We start from the raw sequence: 24,715 nt of genomic DNA, 5'->3' as shown, positions 1-24,715 counted from the left end.
GGCAGGGGCTGTGAGGGGTAGAGGCTAACATGTAGCTTAAAGAGTCAATCGACAGACACTGAGATTCACTGCCCAGCTCAGTGCTCATCATTTAGGAAATGGAAACAGAATGAAACAATGAAACAGAAAAACTGAGCACTACACAATTAGATAGGGGATATAATAACAAGATTAACAAGTTCTTTGTTAAGCATTGTACCATCTACGGTGTTATTCTCTCAACTCTGCGGTATCTCTCAATATCTATGGTTCAACTCAGTCTTACAAAAAATTACACACTTATTGAAGTTCACTAAGCCATTGCCCCATGGGCAAATTGTTGATCATTTTGATAGTTCTTAAGCCAAAGAGATTGCTATGGCAAAGGTAACTTCCTATAACAGGATTATCTTTTTGCGCTTACAACACTGTCTTTCAGTTTTTGCGTTCAGGCCTTGCATTATCTGCTTAGTAGAGGCGCAGCGTGGCAGGCACTGATGGTGCACTTTTTGGGTTTAATTTTCGGTGTCGTCTTTGGGGTTGCTCAACTGCAGTGTAGGCTGTGTAGCTCACTTGGGCCACTGATGGGGACCAGCACAGCAAGTTGGATCAACAGGTGCTTGTCTTCAACAGTGGAAGCCTCCAGGCTGGGGCAGGTCTTCCACTTCAGGGGAATACTTGACACATCTGCAGTGGCATCACACTGCTGGTTGCCCAACGAGAATGCTGTTGTTTAGCTTAACGTTTCTTCATGCAGTTCACCACATGAACCACATTCTGGGAGACTGTATGATACTTCATGACTCAGGACAGTACTGGTGATGATCCCACTTGGCTGACGGCTTCTTATATGTACTCTACATTTTGAAAAGACAGCTAATTTCTTGTCTAGGACAGGCTTCTACTTTTTCAGGGACATGGACGCTCTTTTCCTTTCTTACCAAGCAGGCTTATAGACACTGGGCAGACCTACTGCTTTCCCAGCAAAATGCACAGACATCAGAGAATATCCCATCAACTCTGGGAGACTGGCTGACATGCAGACACCAGTACTAGTATCACAACTACTCTTTGAGTGCTATGCAGAGCACTTTGTTCTTTGGTCAGGAACAACTTGGATCAAAGTGGGGTGGTTTTGGTTCTAGTTTTATGTTCATTTGTCAGAAGGGTATGTGATCCTACTGTGTAAAGTGATGGAACCGGCGTGAGGTGGTACTTTCCTGGCTGCAGTGCATTCACAGACTTTGTGCAAGGTGATGGTTTTCACAGCAGATAGTGATGATGTTGGCTCTGAGCAGGAGTACCCAAAACAAGTGCCCAATGAAGTAGAAATATGTTGCACAGTATGGGAAAGTGTCCCTTTTTACATGGCTACCCCAACTCTTTACCTGGTACAAACAGTGAATTTCACTGAAAGTGCACCGGGTTCCTGCTACCCAGGCCCCCAGTGCCAGAGCACTTTCCCAAAACTGTACAATTGTTCTCCCAATTGGTAAAGCTTCAAGCACCCTCTGTAAGTCCTTAGTAAATGGTACCCAAGAAACTAGGGCCTGAGGTACTAAAGAATGTCCCTAAGGGCAGCAGTACAAATTGTGCCATTCGAAGGGACTCTTCACCAAGCACATGCATGACTGCCATTTCAGGCTGCATGTCTACCTGCAGAACAAAGTGAAAACACACATGACACATATCCCTATGTGCCATGTCTCTTACCACTGCATATGATATTTGTTAGTCACGCATAGATCAGGCCTGATAGCCCTAAGGCAGGGTGCTTAATATTATATGTGAGGGCATATCTACATGAGCAGATATGCCCCAGTGCTGGTCAGCCCTATTGCTGCCAGTACAAGTGACCAGGGTAGCAATTTAAAACAATATACTGGGCACTGGTGAAAACAAGTTTCTCAGCTACATGATGGCTTCACTGAAAATAGGGATGTTTTGTACCAAACATGTCGTCTTCATAAACCCACACTGATTCCAGTGTTGGCTTTATTAAAACATGCACTCATAGGACACCTTAGAGGTGCCCCTTGAAAATCTATCAGCGTCTAGTGTGCTTGATGACTGGGTTATGCCAGCCAGCCAGCCTGCCACCCAAGTTCTGACCTCCTAGGTTGAGGGACTTTTGCTCTCTGACGTCAGGGACAAAAGCCTGTCCAGGAAAAGGATGTAACCCCCCTCCCACATGATAATCTGCTCATTAGCCTTCTTGGGCTGACGAGTTTCAAAGAATCAGGGCCTTTGGAATGCGAATATGGCTCCCTTACAGGAGAGGAAGCCAACCCTTTGTCCAGAGCTCACTTGGCACCTGGAGAGGCAGGAAAATTAGCTGATCAGGTAGCAATCCCAGGCTACTACCATTCCTAAGGTGGGCTAACTGCAGATAGACATTACATTTCAGAATTAGCCATCTTTGTGATGGCATACTTAGGAGTTCTGGGACAGGGTTATGCCTACTTACCACAGGATGTGGTCATATAGGGAGCGTAGTAACCCCAGGGGTCAGTAGACAATTGACTACTATTCTCCCCTAATGCCCCTCAATGCAGTATTTAGGGTAGACCCAGGCACCAGAGAAATAGATAATTATGACCTAAGAAGAGAGGACACAAAAGTAGAAGTAGAATGAAAAGAGCACCTGACTTGACTCCAGTCCCACAGGCCTGTCTGAAGCCCTCGTCGAAAAGTGCGCGAAAGTCTACATGTCCTGCAGCTGTGACTCCAGAAACCTGGAAAGACTGTCTCCCTTTGAAAAAGACTCAAGACCTCCCATGGACAGTGGACGTGTACAAGAAAAAACTCTAAAGAAGAGACTATAAGGCCTCTAGAATCATCAAATTACGAAACATGAAGTAACCGCTGCACTAGTCACCCCTGGCCCGAGTTGAAACGGGCCAATAGTGCCAGCAAGATTCCCATGCCCCCAGAGCTCAAGTCCATCATGGTTTCAGCCCTTCTGGACTCCCCGATGACTCCTGCAGCCTCTGCACGTAGGCCCCCTCTACTGCGATTGTTCCGGGAAGGAAAAACTTGACGCCTAAACACACCACTGCTTCTGTCGCCTCTGGGCCTTGGAAAAGAGGATCAAAGGTGTCTCCCGTACCTGAGCATCACAAAGTCTGAGCACATGTGTTGTTTTAGACAGACAGCCTTCCTAGCTAGAAATTGCAGCCTCTTTTTATAGAGACCGATCGATCCCCATTAAAATGCATGGGGCTCCCGACGCTGATTTACATCCTGCAATCGGCCGCCCTCATGCTGATGGTGGTGTACTGTTTGTGCTGTCTTTGACCTTGCACACCACTCACCTTAAACTCTGGAGATTGGTCATGTAAGTCGATGTACTGTCCTGTTTTCAAAACGTGTTCTTCCTTTCGTAGGTAACATTGCAGAACTCAGAAATTGCAGTGTCCACTTTTTAAAGTGAAAAGAATTTATATTTGAAAATGTACTTACCTGAATCATTTTTCTCCAATGTCTAAACATATAAAGATTCTTGCTATTTTTATAAATTGGTGTGGATCTCCTTCTTGAGTCGTGCTGTCAATTACTATTCATTGTATGTATTTTGCAAATGTCTCACACAATTCTATGTTAAGCCTAAGGATGCTCGACCACACTACCCCTGAATAGAGCACTTTGGGATTGCATAGCAAGCCCCTGTCCACTTGTAAGGGAACCCCTGGACTCTTTAAAAGGTATATCAGATTATTGATATATCACTTAAAGAGCCAGATTCCTACACACAGGCTGTAATCAGATGTCCAAAAGTAGCAATTAGGGACAGACAAAAGGGTGGGTCCTGGCTAGCAACGTTCTTACCTTTAACAATAGAATCTGCTGGATCACACTATCTCCCTTCGTAAAGGATCTGACTGGTGTCAGCAAGCATACTCATATTACATATTAAGGGCCTGATTATGATGTCGGGTGGACTCACGTCCACCCAACATTGCAGCGGTCCTGGGATGACCAACCTTCGATCGGCAGTCACGACAACGCCATAACAGTGCTACTGTATATGGTGCAGTTGCATACTCCCATTTCTCTATAGGAGCTTGTGCTGCTGCCGTAAACCGGCCGTAGCATAAGCTTCAATGGTGAAAGGGAGATTCTGGTAATCCCTGCACCTCGTAGCAGGCACCTCATCCAAAGGACGTGGAAGAAGGGGGGCACTTCTAGGGGGTCCCAAAGTCACTTTCTGACAGGCTTTTCATGTCAGAAAGCCCTACATGGAAAGCCTGTCAGAAACCAACATCGTAATCCCGACGGCAGAAACGCCGTCCTCAGGGATTCTGTTTGGGCATCCAACTGGCCGATGAGCTCCTTGAGCCCATACGAAACCATCCGGAATGATCAGCCGGTTTCAATTCCGACCGCCTACATTGTCATTACGGAGCTGGAATTGAAACTGGAGATATCAGTCAGAGGCTTTCCGACCAACATCATAATAGGCCCCTGAGTCTTAATGTCATGGATGTGCCACACACACACAAGGTACAAATACATTCGGCATGCACTAAGGATGTCAGCGCAAGGGTCTGGGTGTCACACTGAAGTGGAACTTTTAAGTGAGTGGAGCAGTAGTCTGCATTCCTCTCTGACAGAGAAAAATGGTCGGTTCAGAACTAGTCAAACTCAAAAATCAGTACTCTACCACCGCTGCTTGATATCAGCATACCATGACATAGTGAAAAGCCCTGGTTTGACAAAAGAGGGAACACTTGCTGTGACGCTGCAGGCTACAAAAGCAGTTGTGGACATAGGCATAAGCATGGGCAGGCATGCATAAAAGATAAGCATGTCAGCTAGGCTGGTAAAACAGTCAGGATACCAGTTTCACATGCAATCGGCTGGTTCTGTGCAGGGCTGCAAACACCTTAACCATGCAGGAGACAACCTCATCACAAAAATAGGAGAATGAAGCACAATACAAATTATGTAATATGCTACAATATGTTTACAATTAGTGTATTACAACTATTATTGAGTTAGAAGGAATTTGATATTTGTAAGGAGTACACCCAAATCACCTAATAAGAAAAACTTTTCAAAAACGGATTACCAACATGTAGAATCCTAACAAATATTCCTGCATTGGTTCCATCATTTAATATTATATTATTTTAAATGTATATCATTTTAAACCCATTTACCTATTAATAATATCCTATCTTTTAACTGTGAGTTTTCCGCACACAAAAAGGCACCTCCTGCTACTTTTGTTCAACATTTCATTGAAGCAAACATTTGTATTATTTTCTCTGTCCCATGTGCGAGAAATTAATCAGAGAAATGGTAGTTTCCAGTCTTCTGCGCAATTCCTATTGAATCCCCAAGGTGGATCAATTAACTCCCATGGCTGTCTAAAGTCTGCAAACTCATTTTAAGAATAATACAATAGTTTGGAGACAATAAGGGTTCCAAACTCACTGCCCATCCCATTTAAAATCATTGGGTTTGTTCCAAAGGAGCTTCTGCTGCCTCATCCGTCAAAAAACCTTAACCTCATGCCCCACCTGTCTTTCAGCTGCTTTGTCATAGTGGTAATGAGCCTTAGCTTCATAGGCAGTGTGACCATCATTAGATCTCCTTGCCTGGGACTGACAAGCAATTGAGGCTGAGACGGGGAAATCAATTAATGGCCCTTATATGCAGGGAGAAAACTCACTATATGGCACAGTAATTTTTTCAGATTTCCTGAAACAATCTCCTGCTTTGGGAAAAAAAGGCTTGGTGGCCAGGTCCACAAAACATGGCAGTGTGCTAGCTGCTCGGGCAGACCAGTGAATGCATTGCAATCAGTGACATGGCAAACGATTTGGGGGGCCATCTGGCAAGTTCTACATGCCCTCCTCTGTGTCTAGGAAAAGTTCAAAAACAAGAGAAGGTATACCCTTAATGGAAAAACAGGTTTAAAATTAAATAATTTAAAATAATTGACTGAAGTGTTAAACTATGTGACAAATGAGGTAATATATTTATATGTATTTCTGGTATCTTTTATAAATTCTATACTTGTTTTAGTTTATTAGGTGATTTGGATGATCTCCCCACAAATCACTAACATTTTCTTTCTCATTTCTAGTTATTATTTGCTAGTTGTCTTTTGTTTCTAATGAAAGTTGTGGCAATGAGGATGTAAATACAAACGTGGGGAGCGTGAAATTCGAGCTCCACTCCCAAGTCGCAATGCGAGTTGTGAATGCTAGTTCCAACTGTTCAAATTCCATTCATCCGTGTTTTATCATTAGTCCATCTTGGCTTCACTCGAATCATTTATAGTATGCAATCCAAAACTCCCCTTTGCATGCATTATGTAACATGGATAGTAACTAGCATTGAGCCCCCATCCCCTGTGTGTTCAGAATTGCACCTTCCGTGAAATGGAAGAAAACAGCGAGAACACCTGGGTCCTTATCTGTACACCGTGATATTCCGCTATTTCACTATCCCTCAGGCATCATGTTCTACGTCTAAAACTCAGTGGCGTAATGAAACTGGAGGGGGCCCCCCTGCGAAACACATGGAGGGGGCCCCCTCCCCGGCGACCCGGCCCACCTCCTACAACTTTGCCCTACCGCCCAAACTTCTGTCATATTTTGATTTGAAACCTCCAACATTTTAATGAAATGCCTCTATATTCTCTTTCTCAAAGTTTCTAATGAGAACGAGGGAAACCCTTTTAACATATAAGCTACGCCATTTGTAACAATAATGTCGAAAGCAGATTATTTAACTGAGGAAGCAATCAGAACAATGCCAAGGAGCGATCCTATTGTCTCAGGAGCTGCAGCAATAAGAACAATGCCAAGAAGTGATCCTATTGTCTCAGGAATGGCAGCAATCAAAACAATGCCAAAGAGCAGTCCTATTGTCACATGAACTGCCTATGGCTGAAAAATAACTACGAAGGGTCTGAATTAGAATTGATATTAATGGACAATATCATGAAACTTTGAAAGACAAACCCAAACCTGCAATTCCATCAAAACTCAACTGACAATTAGTGGTGGGTGGTGACATTTGAAAGAGGTGTAGCATAAACGAAAAAGTAAAGGGGGGTTTGCAGGATTCTCCCCCTGAGAGAATTTTGAAAAAAGAGTCGGTAAATGGTGCATTTTCAAGCAAATGTGAGAATCAAGAAGGTTAATAAAGCAATTGTGAAAGTGGAGTTATTACATTAATAAAGGGATGTCATATAACAACAACATGGTAGCTGCTTATTCAGTATAACGACAGAGCTTCATAACAGACTTCAAGATACAATGCTGAGAACCTCACTGATTTTAAATTTAAATTGTAAACAACTAAACAAACAACTAAACAGGTCCCAAACTAGCAGCATTCAAGAAGAAATGTTATGATTAATGTATTGTTCACTTTCTGTAGACAAAATCTAGAGAAGTAGTCACTCTGCACTTCAAAAAGTGTTAATGTTTATATAACAGGAACACAATCCGAGAGTATTTGTGGCTGGCTTTACATGAGCGTGCCAGTCAGTACACACAGAGGACACAATCGGTATCAGTCAGTGTCCTCTCTCCAGTTCTCATACACACAGAGTCAAGCACTGACTGACGCGCTCATGTAAAGCCAGCCGCGCTAATACTTTTGTGTCGCATTCCCGCTATATAAACATTAACACTTTTTGAAGCACTTCAAAGAGTGTGTTAACAAAAAAGTATGTTGTTCGTTTCATCATGGACTTTGCGAACTCACGAACAGTGTTAACAGTGAGTTTGCAACGTCCATGATGGAACGAACTACAGTAGGACTCACTGAAAAGAACTACATACTTTTTTTGTTAGGCACAGGGAGATTAATAATTTTCCCCAATCCCCAGTATCACATAATGTTAAGCCAACGACGCCACGCCGACCTGCTCAAACCACACATCACCAATATTGAAAAAAAGCGAATGAAAGTTGTATTAAAACAATCTGTTCAAGAATCATTTAATGCCATCAGGACAAGACTCTACAGAAAAGAGCTGGTGTTATCAGGGGGCCCCATGAAAGTCTGGGGCCCTGAGCTGGAGCCCACTTTGCCCATGCCTCAAAAAGTCTCTAGATGGCACCCCCCCCCATTTCCTCCTTTTCCATGAACTCCCTCACTACCACTCACCAACAATGCACCTCATCTCTCTATAGCACCATTCTGACAAACATTTAATTTTTTTATAGCGCTACTCATAGTTTACTCACACTCAGTTCTGTGATGTGAATGGTACACGTTCTTTGTAGTAGGCACATTAACCTTCTGCACTTTGTGGGTGGTAGGAGTACCCATATGAGTGCACGGTGAGTGATGCAACAGTGTGAGAGTCGGGTAAGAGGAGTGACTGCAGGGTGAGTGAGGTGACCACATGAATTTGGGTGCAGGTGTAAGTGTAGAGTGGGACGGAAGAATGCATGGTTAGTGATGGACTTGTTTAAGTGAGATTGCAGATTAAGCAGTGAGGGGGACAGAAGAGCATAGTGTGACATAAGTGCAGGGTGAGTAGTGTGCTTGTGTGACTGCAGGGTGAGGTACAGGGTGAACAGCAAAAATGTATTGTGATCACTGTGAGTGCAGGGTGAGCAGGTGAATGATGGGAGTACATGGTGATCCGTGTGAGTGCATTGTGACTGCTGTGAGTGCAGGGTGAGCGCAAAAGTGAAGGGCGAGAATGAGGAGTGAGTTGTCTTAATCCAGAGTGCCTACCCAAACACTTGAAGTAACTCAGCATGTTATTGACAGCGGCGTAGGGTTTTTAGATATAAATTAAACTACTGCTATTATGGCGCTACTCAGGGATCGAGGATGGAAGAAATAAATAACGTGCTGATTCTGCAACAAACTTCCAGTCTTATGATTAGGGTTGCCAGCTCATTATTTTGATGTCCCAGAATTGACAAAAATAAGCATCACCTAAAGCCGTATTTTCAGCACTGACCTTTGCATACTTCGAACAACAAATATAAATAGAAAGCACTTTTGTGTTCTAGCGCTGCCTGAATGATCCTTGACTGATAATTAAAGTCAACAAAGATAGAAAAGTCACATTGCAAATCAATACATACTTTATTTATAACCCTATTTGGTGTCAACACTTTAAACAACATATTTCTGGCATTTTTATTTTGGCAACCATACTTTATATTCCTTTTCATGAAATGCATTCTTACACTACAGCAGTAAATGTACATTTCAAGTGTAAGGAATAGGCGGCCCAGGGGGTACTGGCACCAGAAAAGAACTAAGCCTTGGTAACTAGTTTACAAAGGTATGTAAATATGCAAATGGCCTCTGGCCTGAAGGCAGTTGCCTTCAACCCCCTTGCGGTTGGGCCTGGAAGCTCAGGTCACCTGCACCCACCGCACTCATTTAAAAAAAAAATATTCGAATTTCAGCATCTAGGAACATTTAGCTACATTGCTGAATAATGGCTCTGTTTCTAAAGATAGACTTATCCCAAATATCTGATAGATAAGTTAATAAATAACAGCCCTTCCAAGTTGCACTCAACAGGGAGTAAACTAAAACAAATGCATTACTATCAGCATCTTCCCACATTAAAATACATTTTTATGCAGTTCAGAGCATCAGCAGTTGATCAACGCACTCTTCCCATAAACTTTTTTAGCCAGTGTTACAGTGAACATGGAGAATGGTACAGTCTGTGTTCATCCAGTGTTCAGCTTCCACTGCAGCACTGTGAATATACCCAGGGTAGTGCAAGGTATATTCAGGGTTATTATCAGGCTTACCGGTTTGCTGCCAAACTACTGACAACACATGTCCAGTTGAGGTATATACAGGTGTGGTGGATGCTAGGGGGGGTTTAGTGAGCCACCCAGCTTGTACACAAGGGACCTTCACCCCCTACAGATGGGTGCGGAGAAGGGGTCAAATAAACCAGAGAGAACCAATTGTGGTTCTTCCCTCAGACCAGGGCAAATATCCTTTTATTGCTGTGCTGTTCACGCTAGGGCGGGGCACATTACAATGCAGACTAGGATGTGTCGTGGCGACTAGTGCCCAAAATCAATGGAGTACCAGCCCCTCTCCCAACTCACCCACGCAGCAAACCATTGTGCAAGATACAAACCTTCTCGGTGGCCACACCAGTGCGATGTGCTGCCACGCACACTTTTAATTGTGCCGCGCAGGATGTGCATGACAATCGTCACCAGGCCAGCCCCACCCTAAAGGTGAAGACCGCACAGCTGCAGACATGGTGGAGACATCTGTGAACCAATATGAAGAGGCCACGGTGAGGTGCTGTCAGCTGGTGCAATGAACGACGGTGATGCTTGTAGGCTGTAGTCTTTTAATGATCAAATAAATACCTGACAAATCTGTAGTGCCACTGCTTGCAGGCTCAGCTGAGGGGGCTCCAGAAGCACGGGGCCTGTGTTACGCCCCTGCTTTCCATCCTCCCTCCCTTTCTTCCTTCATTCCATCTAGTCCTGCCCTAACTGCATCCTACTGAATGTGTAACACACATAGATGTCGGGACTTGCCTGTGAGATAGCGCAGCGGGCGAATGGTCATTTCTGGCATCACCATTAATGTCATGAGTTTGAACTCAGCCACAGCAAACCCAGCATTGAGTTCAGTAAAAAGAACAACTATTATTATTATTATTGCAACAACTATTAGTTTACAGTGCTTAGAAAAGGCAGAAGTGCGCTATTGAGCACTATATAAAACACACTAGCATTATCAGTGAAAGTAATGGTTAATTCGTTGGTTCCTTCAGCATTACTCCAGGATAAACCACACAGGTTCCATTTCCTCCTCCAAAAAGAAAGAGGCAGCGCCACTGCAGAATCAGCTCAGCACTAACTTCCAGCCTGTGCTCACGAGATTTAGAGTGGAATCTGACCTACTCTACCTCACCTGAAAGCGAAAGCAGCTGATTTCAGAAATGAGCTTCCTGTTCGCCAGAAGTAAGGGGAACAACTATGGAATGTTCCAGGACCTCTCCGCCGGACATATTTTTATTACCACTCTTACTGGCCTCTAGCAAAGCTGAAGGGGTCGAGTGTGGCCTGGCCAGTCGTGCGCACCACCATTGAATTAGAAGAGCCTCTGGGGCCCGACCGGGCCCAGGCGAACCTGCTGAGTAGTGCCGTGAGCAACTTAATTTATTGAGAAGGGCATGCAGTGTGCTGTGCACACTGCGCACCATTTAATTATTGATTAATAAGTGAGGGGCCCGAGGGGCCCCTGGAGCGCAGGGACCCCCGCAACGCCCCTGGATATATGCCATGTGCATTTGTGAGTGCACTGAGCAATATCTGATTATGGCAGTCAAGCACTCGCAATGCGTTTTAGGGATCAATAAGTCGTAAAACCTGTGCCAGTTATTTTGAGGTTTTAGCGGGAATCACGGAATGCACGACCAAAGTTCCTTTGCTTTTCAAAGCTCATTTGAATAGCTTTGGTCTTCAGAAGAAGCTTAAGATGTCGCTGAGGCTGATTTAATTATGGTGTACTGAAAATAATGCATTCCGGTGGGAAAATAAATCAACTTCTGTTTAGGACTTTTCAAAAAGGCACTGTATCGAGGCTTGCGGTGATGAGAGGCAGGCATATTGGCTTTTGCAATATCTATTTATTTAGGCCCATAATTATGAGGCATTTGCAGTGTCCTTATGCCACACACGGCTATGCAAGAGCCACACAAAGGCTTCAGTCATGTTTACAAAGCCACGTACAGTGGCGTAGCGAGATGGGGGTTGGAGCCGAGGGGTTGTCCTGCTGTCTCAGCATTTGCCGCAGGCTTAAAATAAATAATAATTTCATCCTCCAAGAGTCAGTCCGACCTGAGCAGCAGCCGGACGACACACGACGTCACACACATACTACTCATCGCTCTCACGCACGATCCTCACCTCCTTAGGCCTGGGATGGCCTGCAGCTTTGAAGGAGAGCGGGCGGGCTGAGATGCGGGCAACAGAACAGTAGACAGCAGAGAGCGACTGGCGACACTGGGGCCTGGGCCAGGCTAGCCACCAGGGCAGGGCCAGGCAGGGGCTAATACTCTTCTTCTCGCCTTCTAGTACTGTACAACAACAACGCGGCGTCCGCACCCTTAGTTCTTCGAAGTCTGTTGTCACCAGCCCCGCCCCCACCCCGAAGACCGCGGCACCGCGGCGCGCAGACTCATCATAGACTACAACTGCGCGCCGCCACCCCACGGACCATTAAGACAACAAGAGAGCTACTGCGCAGTGGGCACCAAATATTAATTAATGAAAAAAGGCTCTGGCACAGCACACACAGCGCCATAATTCATTTTTAAAATAGAGGCCCCCGAGGCAGATCTCACCGTCCAGTAGTGTGTGCTCACTGGTTATAGGCTTGCTTGCCTCTGCCCTCAGCCGAGACTAGTGAGGGGCCCCTGGAGCATGGTGGGGCCCCCTACGGGGGCCTGTGTTAATACCGCCCAACGTGAAAATAGACACAGAGATGCCGTCACGTCACCGTCCTGGTGTGCGCGCGCACATTTTAAAGGCCCCTAGCTCTGCCGAGAGTGAGGGTTGGGGGCTGGAGCGTGGGGGGCTGAGGGGGCCCCCTACGGGGGCCTGTGTTGTTACGCCTGTGTAATTTAAACGTTTTTAAATAGAGGCTGTCACCGTAATTTACATGCCGTGCGTGTGCGCACTGTTTAATGTAGACTTGCCGCCTTTCTTACAGCAGTGAGTCTTCCTCTGCTAGGAGCAGGGGGGCCGGGGCCCCTGGAGGGGGTGGGGCCCCCCCGCACCGCGGGGGCTGCGGGGGCCTGTGTTACGCCCCTGCTAAAACTTATATCCATTAAATAAATACCATTCTTATCTGGCATACGTTAATTTGATCTCTGAAATACTTCTGCCTAAATGTTAACACTTTAACTGTTTCCTATCTACATCGGATTGCCACGTGATTGCCTTTTATGCGCGCAGCGCTTTCTAATTTCCCAAAGTCTACGTGTAACTCGTTCTTTCCTGAAACACAACTCTACGTGTACCTGCTCACTCAATTGTTCCCTCTTGAAACAGCGTTCATTTTAAGCTCCTTCCTCCCGCTGAATTAGAATGTTTGTCATTTCAATTGTAAACAGACAACTAATTTTAATGAAGTAATTTTTGTAATGTTGACTTTTAGTTTTCCCTGACGAAGGGCTGGAAAATGCCCGAAATGCATTGTATTTCAAATAAAGAACTGCTGCTCTGAACTATTTGTTACATTGGGATTGTATTATCGAAGAGGCCTGGACGGGCACACGTTAATACAAGAAGTCACTTCAAGTTGGTGTTATGTGGATCAGTCAAAAGAGAAGTAGTTATAACTAATACCATGGCCAAGATGAACTAAGGATAAAACACGGATGAATGGAATTTGAACAATTGGAACTAGTATCCACAACTCGCAGTTCGACTTGGGAGTGGAGCGCGAATTTCACGCTCCCCACGTTTGTACTCCAATTATGGTGCATTCAGGGCATGGCACAGCCCATTTTCGCACGCAAGTGTATAATTAGTCAAAACACTTATGGATTAAAATGATGTTTTTCGGAGTGAAGACAAGGTGTGCATACCACCTCTTTCAATGAGGTTGTAAGGCCAAAATATTGTCGGTGAAATTAAGGTTTTGATAGAGTAGCAAGTTGGTGTATGGAATTGTCATCAATTTTTTTTAAATTATTTCTTCACTGGTTGCAATACATAGAATTATAACTTGGTTACAGTGAATAATGGGGATGTTTTTCACAAGAGGTTGTTGGTGACATCAAATAGACAATGGGAGCAAAGTAGAAAACCAATAGATTTGACATTGTAATCAATTATCTAAAAGCATTATCCACAATAAGACTAAGGGCCATATGTATGAACACATTTTCCCATAGACACAGAATGGGTAAAACCCTTTGATACATCTGGCCCCAAATGTATATGTATTTGATTCATAAAATGCAATCTGTGGAGTGTTAAAGGACTTGCCTTGGATGTCAGTGATATTCAACATACTCTTGTGGTCTGAGACAGCATGGCCTTGGAGAAGTTATCTTGAAAAAAAGAATGGGAAAATTATCCTCATTGATCACCTAAATGTCGATTCAAGTGCCCTCCTTGTAAAACTGTGCAAATACCAAAAGATTCCTGAAGCTGTCAAATGCAGTGCAATAGAAATATCCTAATTCGTGAGTCAAACAGTGGGTTACTGACATATTTCACGAGGTAAATCGTCTTTTGTACCCAAAGGCCTCAATTAAACTGGATCTTGTGATTCAATTGTGTCAAGCATGGCTGAGAGGTAAAACACTACAATACTAGCCAGAAGATTAAGCTAGGCCAGAGACTTGTGAGACAGTATATAGAGGAGACCAATGTGAACCAATGGTGATTGGTAATACTACTCTGAAGAAAGCCACATAATGATTTCTTGAATTTATCTGTCAATGGCCCCAAAAAGCCTCTTTATCTTCGGAGCAGTCATTTTAGGTCTGAATTGACAGTGCAGTCAACACCCACACTTATTCCTGGTAATACACCTAAAATGGGCTTTGGGTCTAACCCTTTCAAATATTGTCTCTCTTCGACCAGCCTCTTTCATTCATTAAGTTAAGTTTTTGTCAATATCTTGTTGGCTCACCCCAGTGGAGTATTCATGTCTCACCATATGCTGTTGGCCCTTTGATTGTATCCTCCTGCCTCCGCTCAAGTGCTGCTGAAGTGGCAACCTTACAACTATAGAAATAGCTGTCCACTCCTGCTGGCTCCCTCCTGTAAATGTACTAATGATGCATGCTTTAGTACAGTAAAACCAGACCTACTGGCTTTGCCAATGCTTGCAAAAATGTTCAATTTATAAAGGCCTATTTGTTGTCATGCTAATGTTTCAAACCCATGAATTTTGCTCTTGAGTCACCCTGTTTAATTTTTGCATATGGTGAACTAGGAAGTAGTATTTATTTTTTAATTAAGAGCTACTGATCCGAGCTAGCCTCAACACTAAAAGTTCTAAACTGCTATCCTAAAAAACCTAGGTTAGGGTGCAGTAGAGGTGGTCACAATTAGAAGGCTCAAATCCTAACAGTAGCAGGAGCAGTCACAGCATTAGTTAGTCAAGCAGGCTAGTTGGACAGGATTTTATGAGAGTGATGTGTGAAGTAAGTGAAAACTGTGATTAAAGGATGTCTTTAACAGAATTTTGGATCAGGTATTTTCCAGTGGTAATGGACAGGAAAACAAGGCATTACTCTATCCACCCTAAATAGGTCATGTGATGTAATGTCCTTCTTCGGATGGCCCATAGTCCATTGGGCTCTCAGAGAAAGTAGGTCAATCCCTCTCTAAAGTAGGACACTTGCGACAAAACACTTATCTGCCAACTCAATAACAGGTTTTAAGACTGAATAGATGACTTACACTTACAGTATTAGAGCATAATTACCTGCTGTTTTCTGCACCATGTGCATAACCCCCCTGGATTTCCTTACCACATGTTGGACCTGATATCCAGGGCAAGGTTTTCCCCTTACGTTTTGCCTTTAAACCTCCTGTTTTGCTTACTTAATTTTTCCTGGTCATAGGACTCTGCATACTTTAAAACTGCTAATCAATGCTAAAGTGCTTATGCTCTCTCTTTTACACATGATAGAATTGGTTTACACCCAATTGGCATATTAAATTTACTTGTTAATCCCTAGTAAAATAGTAAAATAGTACTACATGTGACCAGGGCCTGTAAATTAAACGCTACTAATGGCCCTGCAATACAGATTTTGCCACCCACTTAAGTAGACTTCTAAACATGTCCTAGGCCTGCCATTGCAAATTATGCCATTTTAAACTGTGATTTTAACCAGGCAGAATAAGTCTTATTCCAGGCCCAAACGTTCCATTTTAATACATATAAGTCACTCCTAGGGGTAGGCCCTAAACAACCCAAATGCCAGGGTGCAGTGTATTTAAAATGTTGAAACTATACCTCTCCCACAGTATAATATTGGGACACCTTAGTATATTTAATTATTCATAATTTCAACTGAGAGCAACTAGGAATATCACGTTTGGTGGCTAAAGAATTGTAATTTAACACCATTGTTGATGGTAAAGTTAGATTTTAAGCAACAGTTCTAAAAATTACACTTTTAGAAAGTTGGCATTTATTTTTACCCAACCATTTGGTGCCTGTATCCTGTGTCACATGACTAGATTTATCTGGCATTGGTCTTTGTGTATTGTTCTCAGATATTGATACAAAGGGAGGCTAGGTGTTGGCAGGATGGGCCATCTCTGACTTGATAGAGGAGACAGAGGAGTCAACTACATACTTGAACACTACAATGCCTCTCCCTTAGCACACTCAGAAAGGGTTTGATACTAGTCTTTTATGCCTCCAGACAAGCTGGTACCAGGTCAGGGGGCAGAAAAGTGTAACACCTCTTCTGGTGGAAACCTCTAGAAACATGGCCTTCTTCAAAGCTGGTACCAGGTATAAATATTGGACTCTCAAGCCCAACTCTTCAGTACACACCTGGACCTCTGAGTGACTCAGTGAGACTGCTGTGCTGTTCTGCTGCTAGAAGGACTGCACTTCTATTCTACCGTCCTGCTATCTGAGTGAGAAGGACTAAACCTGCATCTAAACCCAGTTCCACTAGAGTGAATCCAAGGGCTAGTTGGCTGGCCTCCTGTTCAGTGACTCAGGAACAAACAAGGCTTCAACTCTCTTGCTCCTTGCACCTGATGTAAGTCATAAGACACTCCAAGTGGTACCTCTCAAGTCCTGGACCCTTGGAAGTGGGAATAGTGGTGCCTTGCCAGCCCAGCTATAGTGTTCACCAAATCTGGCATGAAGCAACACAAAGGTCCCCAAAACCTCTGCGCACAATTACAAGCTTAACCAAACCATGCCGCCCAGCGGCCATTCCTTGGGAACAGATGCAACTCGACAGGAAGCCTCGCAAAGCCTCATCGCACTGCTTCACCGGCCCTAATGCAGCTACGCAAATACCAATGCAGGACCTCGCATTGCTGACCTTGCATCTTCTCAACACCTTTGATGGACGACATGAATCCTCAAAAAACAATGCCATGCAGACTGCGTATCAGGATTTAAGGTACTTCAATCAGTGGGCCTAACTTGGTCCCTTTATCTGACCGCACACCATCGCTGTTTGCCTGAACTTGTGACTTTGACCAGGTCCTGCAGGACCAGATGACCACAGTTGGCATTTTGTGCTTTTTAGCCTTTTTATTACCTAAATATTTAAAATAGCATATCTCGGGTACTACTAATTGGATTTGTGTTGTTTTGGTCCCAAATGATTTATTACATTTTACTGTTTTTGTCTAAGTTGGCATGGGTTTTTTCTTATGTTATGCTTTCATTTTATTATTGTTTGAATTACTGCATAAATACTTTACACAATGCCTCTAATTTGAGCCTGAATGCTTTGTGCCAAGCTACCAGAGGGTTGAGCACAGGTTAAGTTTGGGTTTGGCTGTGTCTCGCCCTGACAAGAATTGTGGTTTGTGCTTCAGTAGGGTTTCACCCCCTCAACCAGTAACCCAATTTCTTACACCATGTATGAACATTTTCAACAAATTGTGTGCAGAAGTCGCCTTTATGCATCGTGTAACCTAGATGAATTACATTATATTTCACACTTTGCATAATGGTTTGGTAACGTCCAAAGTTCTGACCCGTGACTAAAAAAACTATCATATACAATCACCCTAATTTCTAAAACTGCACAGAAAATGAAGTCCTCGGTAATACATACAGAATAACTATACTACTTTCACGTAGCAAGGTCAATTTTAAAGCCCTGAATCATGCTTGATATATCTCCCCAACTTACTGTGCTTCTCTTCATATAGACATGAGAGCTGTTGACTAAAGTACTCTCACCCAGAATTGATTGCTTCATTTTCAAGTGTTACCAGCTAATTCACTGGAGAAATGGAAGTGTTGAGTGGTTCCATCAAGTCATTTTTGCATTAAGTAAGCATAAAATTCTTCAAATTAAATGTGAATTACCAAAAACGTACTGAATGATTTTGTAGGACATTAGCTTCATCTCTCATCTTTTCAAAGTGCGGTGCTGAATGCACCATAAGCATCTTTGTCGTTTCAAATTCTACAGGGAGGGATTTGTTTTCCTATCAGGCTCATCTCAGTCTCCCAATTCGTTAAATGCATACCACATAGAAATGCATTATCCTCCCTCTTTATTTATTGATAAGATTGCTTACAGAAAGAATTATTTCCAAATAAACATGGTGCTAAAAGACAAGGAAAACAGCACTGGAAAACAAGCAAAGGATACGCAAGCAGGTCTGTTTTTTTTATTAATAGTGTTACTCATTGACTGGCAAGGTGGTATCTATGTTTCTGTGACTAGGTCAATTGGAGAATAAGTCAGTTTTGATGGATCTGTGAGCGAGTTAGTAACAGATATCATGGTAAAAAGAACATCTGAGTCAAAGTTGTTGGGTCATAGAGACATGCAGGTGCAGCAGGATGAGACATTCAGTAAAAAGGCTAAAGGCTCTGAAAACTCAGAGATGAAGGAGCAAAACAATTAGGAGGTGGGGCAGAATAAAAAGATATCCTGGTACAGCGGAATGAGAGCTGAATTTGTATGAGATATGCAGGTGTTGCAGCATGAGAGGTGAAGAGAAAAAGATGAGTGTGCAGCATAGTAGCGAGATGTGCAGCAGAATTAGAATCAGGTGCCGCAGCAAGGCAAGAGGTTCAGGTACCTGTGAGTTGCAGTGTGTAACTACAAAGTGGACATATTCAAATCTGACTCCTCCCAATCCGTATTCTGCAACAACCACAGCACTGAGACAGCACTCATCTTGGCTATGGAGGAAATCTGAGCCCTACTCAACTGCGGAGAGACTGCAGCTCTGATCCTCCTAGACCACTCAGCAGCCTTTGATACGGTCTTCTACTACGCACTCATCACAAGGCTGCACACATAGGCATCCAAAGAACGGTGCTCAGATGGATCTTCTCTTTCCTCAATGCACGAATCCAAAAAGTCCGCCCTCACCTTCGAACCGAAGGAAATCATCCGTGCAGTACCCAATGAATCCTCAGTCAGCACCACCCTCTTCAACACATATATGACACCTCTGGCCAGCATTGCAGAAACCCACAGACTCAGCATCACATTCTACGCTGATGACACACAACTCATCCTCTCCCTCTACGAAGACACCACCAATACCAAGACCAACTTCCAGAACTGCATGACAAATGTTGCTAGCTGGACGAAGGCCAACTGACTGAAGCTCAACATGGACAAGACAGAGTTACTGATTTTTGGAAACAAAAGCTCCCCACAGGACTCATCCTGTTGGCCCACAGACCTTGGACCTACTCCTGTCCCCACTGACCACGCTAGGAACATGGGCATCATTTTGGACAACAAGCTAACCATAATGACTCAAGTCAATTCTGTCTCCTCCTCCTACTTCTTTTTTCTCTGTATGCTTTGTATGCTTTTCAATTGGCTACCCCAAAGCTCAAGACGCACCATCACCCAGGCCCTCATCTTCAGCTAACTGTACTATGGCAATGCTCTTTAGGCAGGAATCGCAGCTTACCTCTGATGATGTCTGTAGATCATACAGAACACCACAGTCCTGAATCCCCCTAGATGTTCCCACATCACCCCTACCTCAGGGATCTCTACTGGTTCCCCGCACAGAAAAGTTGCCAGTTCAAGCCCCTGACCCATGCATACAAGCCCCTAGACAATTGCGGACTGGCTTAACTGAACCACTGCTTGAACTTCCACCAGCACACTGGACACCTCATATCCCTGGCCCTTTCTCCAACCTTTACTGCCCTCATCTGACACAGCAGATGCAGAGGTCACTCCTTCGCCTGTCTAGCAGCAATGCCATGGAACGAGCTAAACTTTTGTCTATGGACATCCCCATCTCTTCCAGAATTCCAAAAGTCGCTGAGGATCTGGCTATTTGGCTAACCAATTGGATCCTGCTAGCACCTGGATACACTCATGGGTGACAAGAAGCTCTCTACAAATCTACTGATTTTTGACTGATTGAATGTCAAGTCAAGTCAAGTCAAGAAATTTATATAGCGCGCTACATACCCATAGGGTCTCAAGGCGCTTGAGTAAGGGTGGGGAATTACTTGTCGAATATCCAAGTTTTAAGTTGCTTTCTGAATGCTAGGTGGTTCTGAGTAAGGCGAAGGTGAGTGGGAAGTGAGTTCCAGGTTTTAGCTGCGAGGTAGGAGAAGGATCTACCTCCCATGGTGGTTTTGTTGATGCGAGGTACAGTGGCCAAGGCTTGGTTGGAGGATCGTAGCTGACGGGAGGGGGTGTAGAAGGACAGTCGTGTGTTGAGGCAATCGGGTCCAAGTTCGTAAAGTGATTTGTGTGCGTGGGTTAGGAGGCGGAAAGTAATCCTCTTATTTACGGGGAGCCAGTGGAGGTTTTTCAGGTGACCAGAGATGTGTTCTGTACGCGGGATGTCTAGTATGAGCCTGGCTGAAGCATTCTGGATGCGTTGGAGTTTTTTCTGGAGTTTTGCGGTGGTACCTGCGTATAGGGTGTTTCCGTAGTCCAGGCGGCTCGTGACCAGTGCGTGGGTGACCGTTTTTGTAGTTTCGTTGGGGATCCAGTGAAATGTTTTTTTGAGCATGCGAAGAATGTTGAAGCAAGATGATGAAACGGCGTTGACTTGTCTGGTCATCGAGAGTGAGGAGTCCAGGATGACGCCCAGGTTCCGTGCGTGGTCCGTCGGGATGGGTGCTTTTCCCAGGGCTTCTGGCCACCAAGAGTCATCCCAGGTGGATGGGGAGGTGCCTAGGATGAGGACTTCTGTTTTGTCTGAGTTCAGTTTCAGACGGCTGTGCTTCATCCACTCGGCTACTTCTTTCATTCCTTCGTGTAAGTTGGTTTTGGCGGTGTTAGGGTCTTTGGTGAGTGAGAGGATCAGTTGAGTGTCGTCAGTGTAGGAGATGATGTTGAGATTGTGTTGGCGAGCGATGGCCGCAAGGGGGCTTATGTATACGTTGAAGAGGGTGGGGCTGAGTGACGATCCTTGTGGCACGCCGCAGATGACTTCAGAGGCCTCTGACTTGAATGGGGGGAGGCGGACTCTCTGGGTTCTTCCGGTGAGGAACGAGGTGATCCATTCCAGTGCTTTTCCTTGGATTCCGACGTTTCTGAGGCGCTGTAGAAGGGTGCTATGACAGACTGTGTCGAAGGCAGCGGAGAGGTCGAGGAGGATGAGGGCGACTGTGTCTCCGTTGTCCAGTAGTGTTCGAATGTCGTCTGTTGCTGCGATAAGTGCGGTCTCAGTGCTGTGTTTGGCTCGGAAGCCGGACTGTGAGGGGTCGAGGGATTTGTTGGTTTCGAGGAAGGTGGCGAGCTGGTTGTTGACAGCTTTCTCGATGACTTTGGCCGGGAATGGAAGAAGCGAGATGGGGCGGTAGTTTTTGAGTTCGGTGGGGTCAGCTGTGGGTTTTTTCAGAAGGGCGCTGAGTTCTGCGTGTTTCCAGCTTTCCGGGAAGGTGGTGGAGCTAAGGGAGCAGTTGATGACATCTCGGAGGTGTGGTGCTATGATGGAATCTGCTTTGTTGAAGATGTGGTGAGGGCATGGGTCAGTAGGGGATCCTGAGTGGATGGAGTTCATCAGGCGGATGGTGTCCTCAGTGGAGATCGGGTTCCAGTCGTTAAGGGTGTTCGAGGGGGGTGATCGTTCTGCAGAAGGTTGGGTGGGTTGGTCTCCGGGTCGGTTGTCGAAGCTGTTGTGGATGTCTGCGATTTTGTTGTGGAAGAAGGAAGCTAGGGAGTCGCAGAGGGCTTGGGAGGGGGTGATGTCGTTGGAGTTGGCAGATGGGTTGGTAAACTCTTTGACGATGTTGAATAATTCTTTGCTGTTGTGGGCGTTGTTATCTAGTCGGTCTTTGAAAGCGGCTTTCTTGGCAGACCGGATTAGTTGGTGGTGTAAGCGGGTGGCGTTTTTGAAGGCGTCCCTGGTGCTGATGTTTGGGTCTTTTTTCCAGGCCTTCTCGAGGGAGCGACAGAGTTTCTTGGATTTTTTAAGATCATCATTGAACCAGGAGGCGTTTTTGTTGCCTAGTTTGCTTTGACGTTTTTTCAACGGTGCTAGGATGTCAGCGCTGTTGGATAGCCATTGGGTGAAGTTGATGGCTGCTTGGTCGGGGTCTGAGGAGTGGGCGGGGGTGTTTAGAAGAAGCGATGAGGAGATCTGGTCGATGGTGATTTTGTTCCAGTTTCTTCGCAGGGTGGGTTGAGGATGGTTGTGGATTGTGGTCTTCTTGTGGGTAAAGTGAACGCAGCTGTGGTCCGTCCAATGTAGAGCTGTGGCGTGACTGAATGAGACATGTTTGCTGGAGGTGAAGATGGGGTCGAGTGTGTGACCTGCAATGTGGGTGGGGGTAGTGACAATTTGTTTGAGTCTGAGGTTGGCAAGATTGTCCAGAAGGGTGGTGGTGCTGCTGTCGTTGTTCTTTTCCAGGTGAAAATTGAGGTCTCCCAAAAGGATGTAGTCCTCGGAAGGGAGGGCGTGTGGGGTGATAAAGTCAGTGATGTCGTCACTGAATTGTGCACGGGGGCCTGGAGGCCGGTAGAGGAGGGTGCCTCTGAGTGTGGTCTTGGGGGTCGGTGTGGATCTGGAAGTGGAGATGTTCGGCGTTGGCAAGGTCGACGTCTGAGCTGGTTGAGATGCGAATGGAGTTCTTATGGACGATAGCGATGCCTCCTCCTGTTTGCTTGATGCGGTCCTTACGGATGATCTTGTATCCTTCAGGGATGGCAATGTTGATGTCTGGGGCTGAAGAGGCATTCATCCATGTTTCTGTTAGGAAGGCGACGTCCGGTGTGATGGTGTCTAGTAGATTCCAGAGGTCGATGGCGTGTTTGTGGATCGAGCGGGTGTTGAGTAGGATGTATTTTAGGTGGTTGGTGTCAGGTCTCTGATTGGTGTTGGTGGATGAGGAGTTGGTTTTGGTGCCGTCGAACTTGCAGGAGTTGCATGAGAAGGGTCCATGGGTGTGTCCAGGAGCGGCTTGGACGCAGGTGGGGGAACGGCCGGGGTTGAGGGCTAGGAGGGAGGTGGCATCGTAAGAGATGCGAGTGGGCTGGGTAATGCGGGGACCAGGGGGTCTGGCGCTGGGCGCGGTCCAGGCGCGGACGGGCGTAGACGGGCTTACCTTTGGCGCACCTTTGGCGCGAATGGGGCGCGAACGCTGCGCGTGGACGCTGCGCGTTAGGTCATTGGTCATAAATGGATGGTGGAGGGGGCGGAGCGTGGGAGGGGCAGCAGCTGGGAGGAAGTGGCGGGAGGAGGGGCGGACCAGGGGAAAACAACAACACAAAATGGAGGGGCAAAGGCGAGCACAGACAGGGGCAGCAAATGCACAGAGTGTTTAGGAAAAAGAGCCTTAAACGCACAAACCAGCCTTAGAGTAGCGAAAATCAAAGTTACTGCCTCAGCGACGTCGCGCTACTATTTAAATAAATAAAAGCGACAGTGCAGCGCTATTAAATAAAGAAATGCGACAGTGCAGCGCTATTAATTAAATAAATAAATGCGTCAGTGCAGCGCTAAGCGAGCAGAGAGCTGCAGTGATGCTGGGTTCAGGAACTGAAAGCAGGAGATCAAACGATACCAGCGTGCAGGTCAGCAGGAGCGTGGGCAGCAACCGGACTGAAGGAGGGTCCAGGCGTTCAGAGACCCAATGGTATAGCCCTACATGCCATATGGAAAGCTTTAGCCTCAAAGTTATTTACTAATCTTTACCTGTATACTGCTCTATAGCAATGTTGTACAGTAGCCAATAACCTGTAATTATTTGAATACATTTAATTTAGTGCTTTAGGAAATCTTCAAACCTCCCTGAACAATTACAGCCACCATTGTGAGTCATGTTTACTTGCATACATATCTAGTGCCCTGGAGAGTCATGCGTATACTATCAATAACAAAAGGGGGAGAGTCATGCGAATATACATACATATAGCATGCAGGTGAACTATTTATGCCTGCAGACATATATAGTGTGCTTGAAAATCATGTGTATCTACATACATATAGCATGTATGCAAGTTATTTGTACCTGCAGACATACTTAGTGTGCAGGTGAGTCATGCTTCTGCATAAGTATTTATCATTCTGAGTCAAGCTTGTTTGCAAATGTTTTTTTTATGTTGGTGAACCATGTAAACTTCATGTGCATCTAGCATGCTGGTTATTCTGTTTACCATCAAGTCAAAATTAATATTCCCGTTAGGCTTTTAAATCCAAATTTAATCACACCTTTATTCCAATCTCATTTGAAACGTCTCATTCACCCCCGATAGTATCAAGGTGCAATACCACACCTAGATGTTTTTATAAAATGAATTATTCTCTTTTATTATCTTGTTTATGTCAAATCTCATCTATTCATCAATGATTGAATTAAAATAACGGAATAGTACATTGTCACAATCCTATCATGAAATAACACATCAAAATTCCATCATTGTAAATTATTTTCAAGTAAAACGATATATCACAATCTCAATACATAAACATATATATAGACATAGACAACGGAAGTACAACAGACTGCCACATATGTCTTTTATCGTCACCAATCCTTTTATAGCATTGTTCATATCACAAAGTGTCATGAAACATTAATATCTAATGTGTTCATCAAAGTCATCCAGATTTAGTGTTAACTATACATG

Source organism: Lissotriton vulgaris, chromosome 3_1 (assembly GCF_964263255.1).
Source record: "Lissotriton vulgaris chromosome 3_1, aLisVul1.2, whole genome shotgun sequence".
NCBI lineage: Eukaryota > Metazoa > Chordata > Amphibia > Caudata > Salamandridae > Lissotriton > Lissotriton vulgaris.
The sequence above is the reverse complement of the archived record's forward strand: the minus strand, read 5'-3'. Positions refer to the sequence as shown.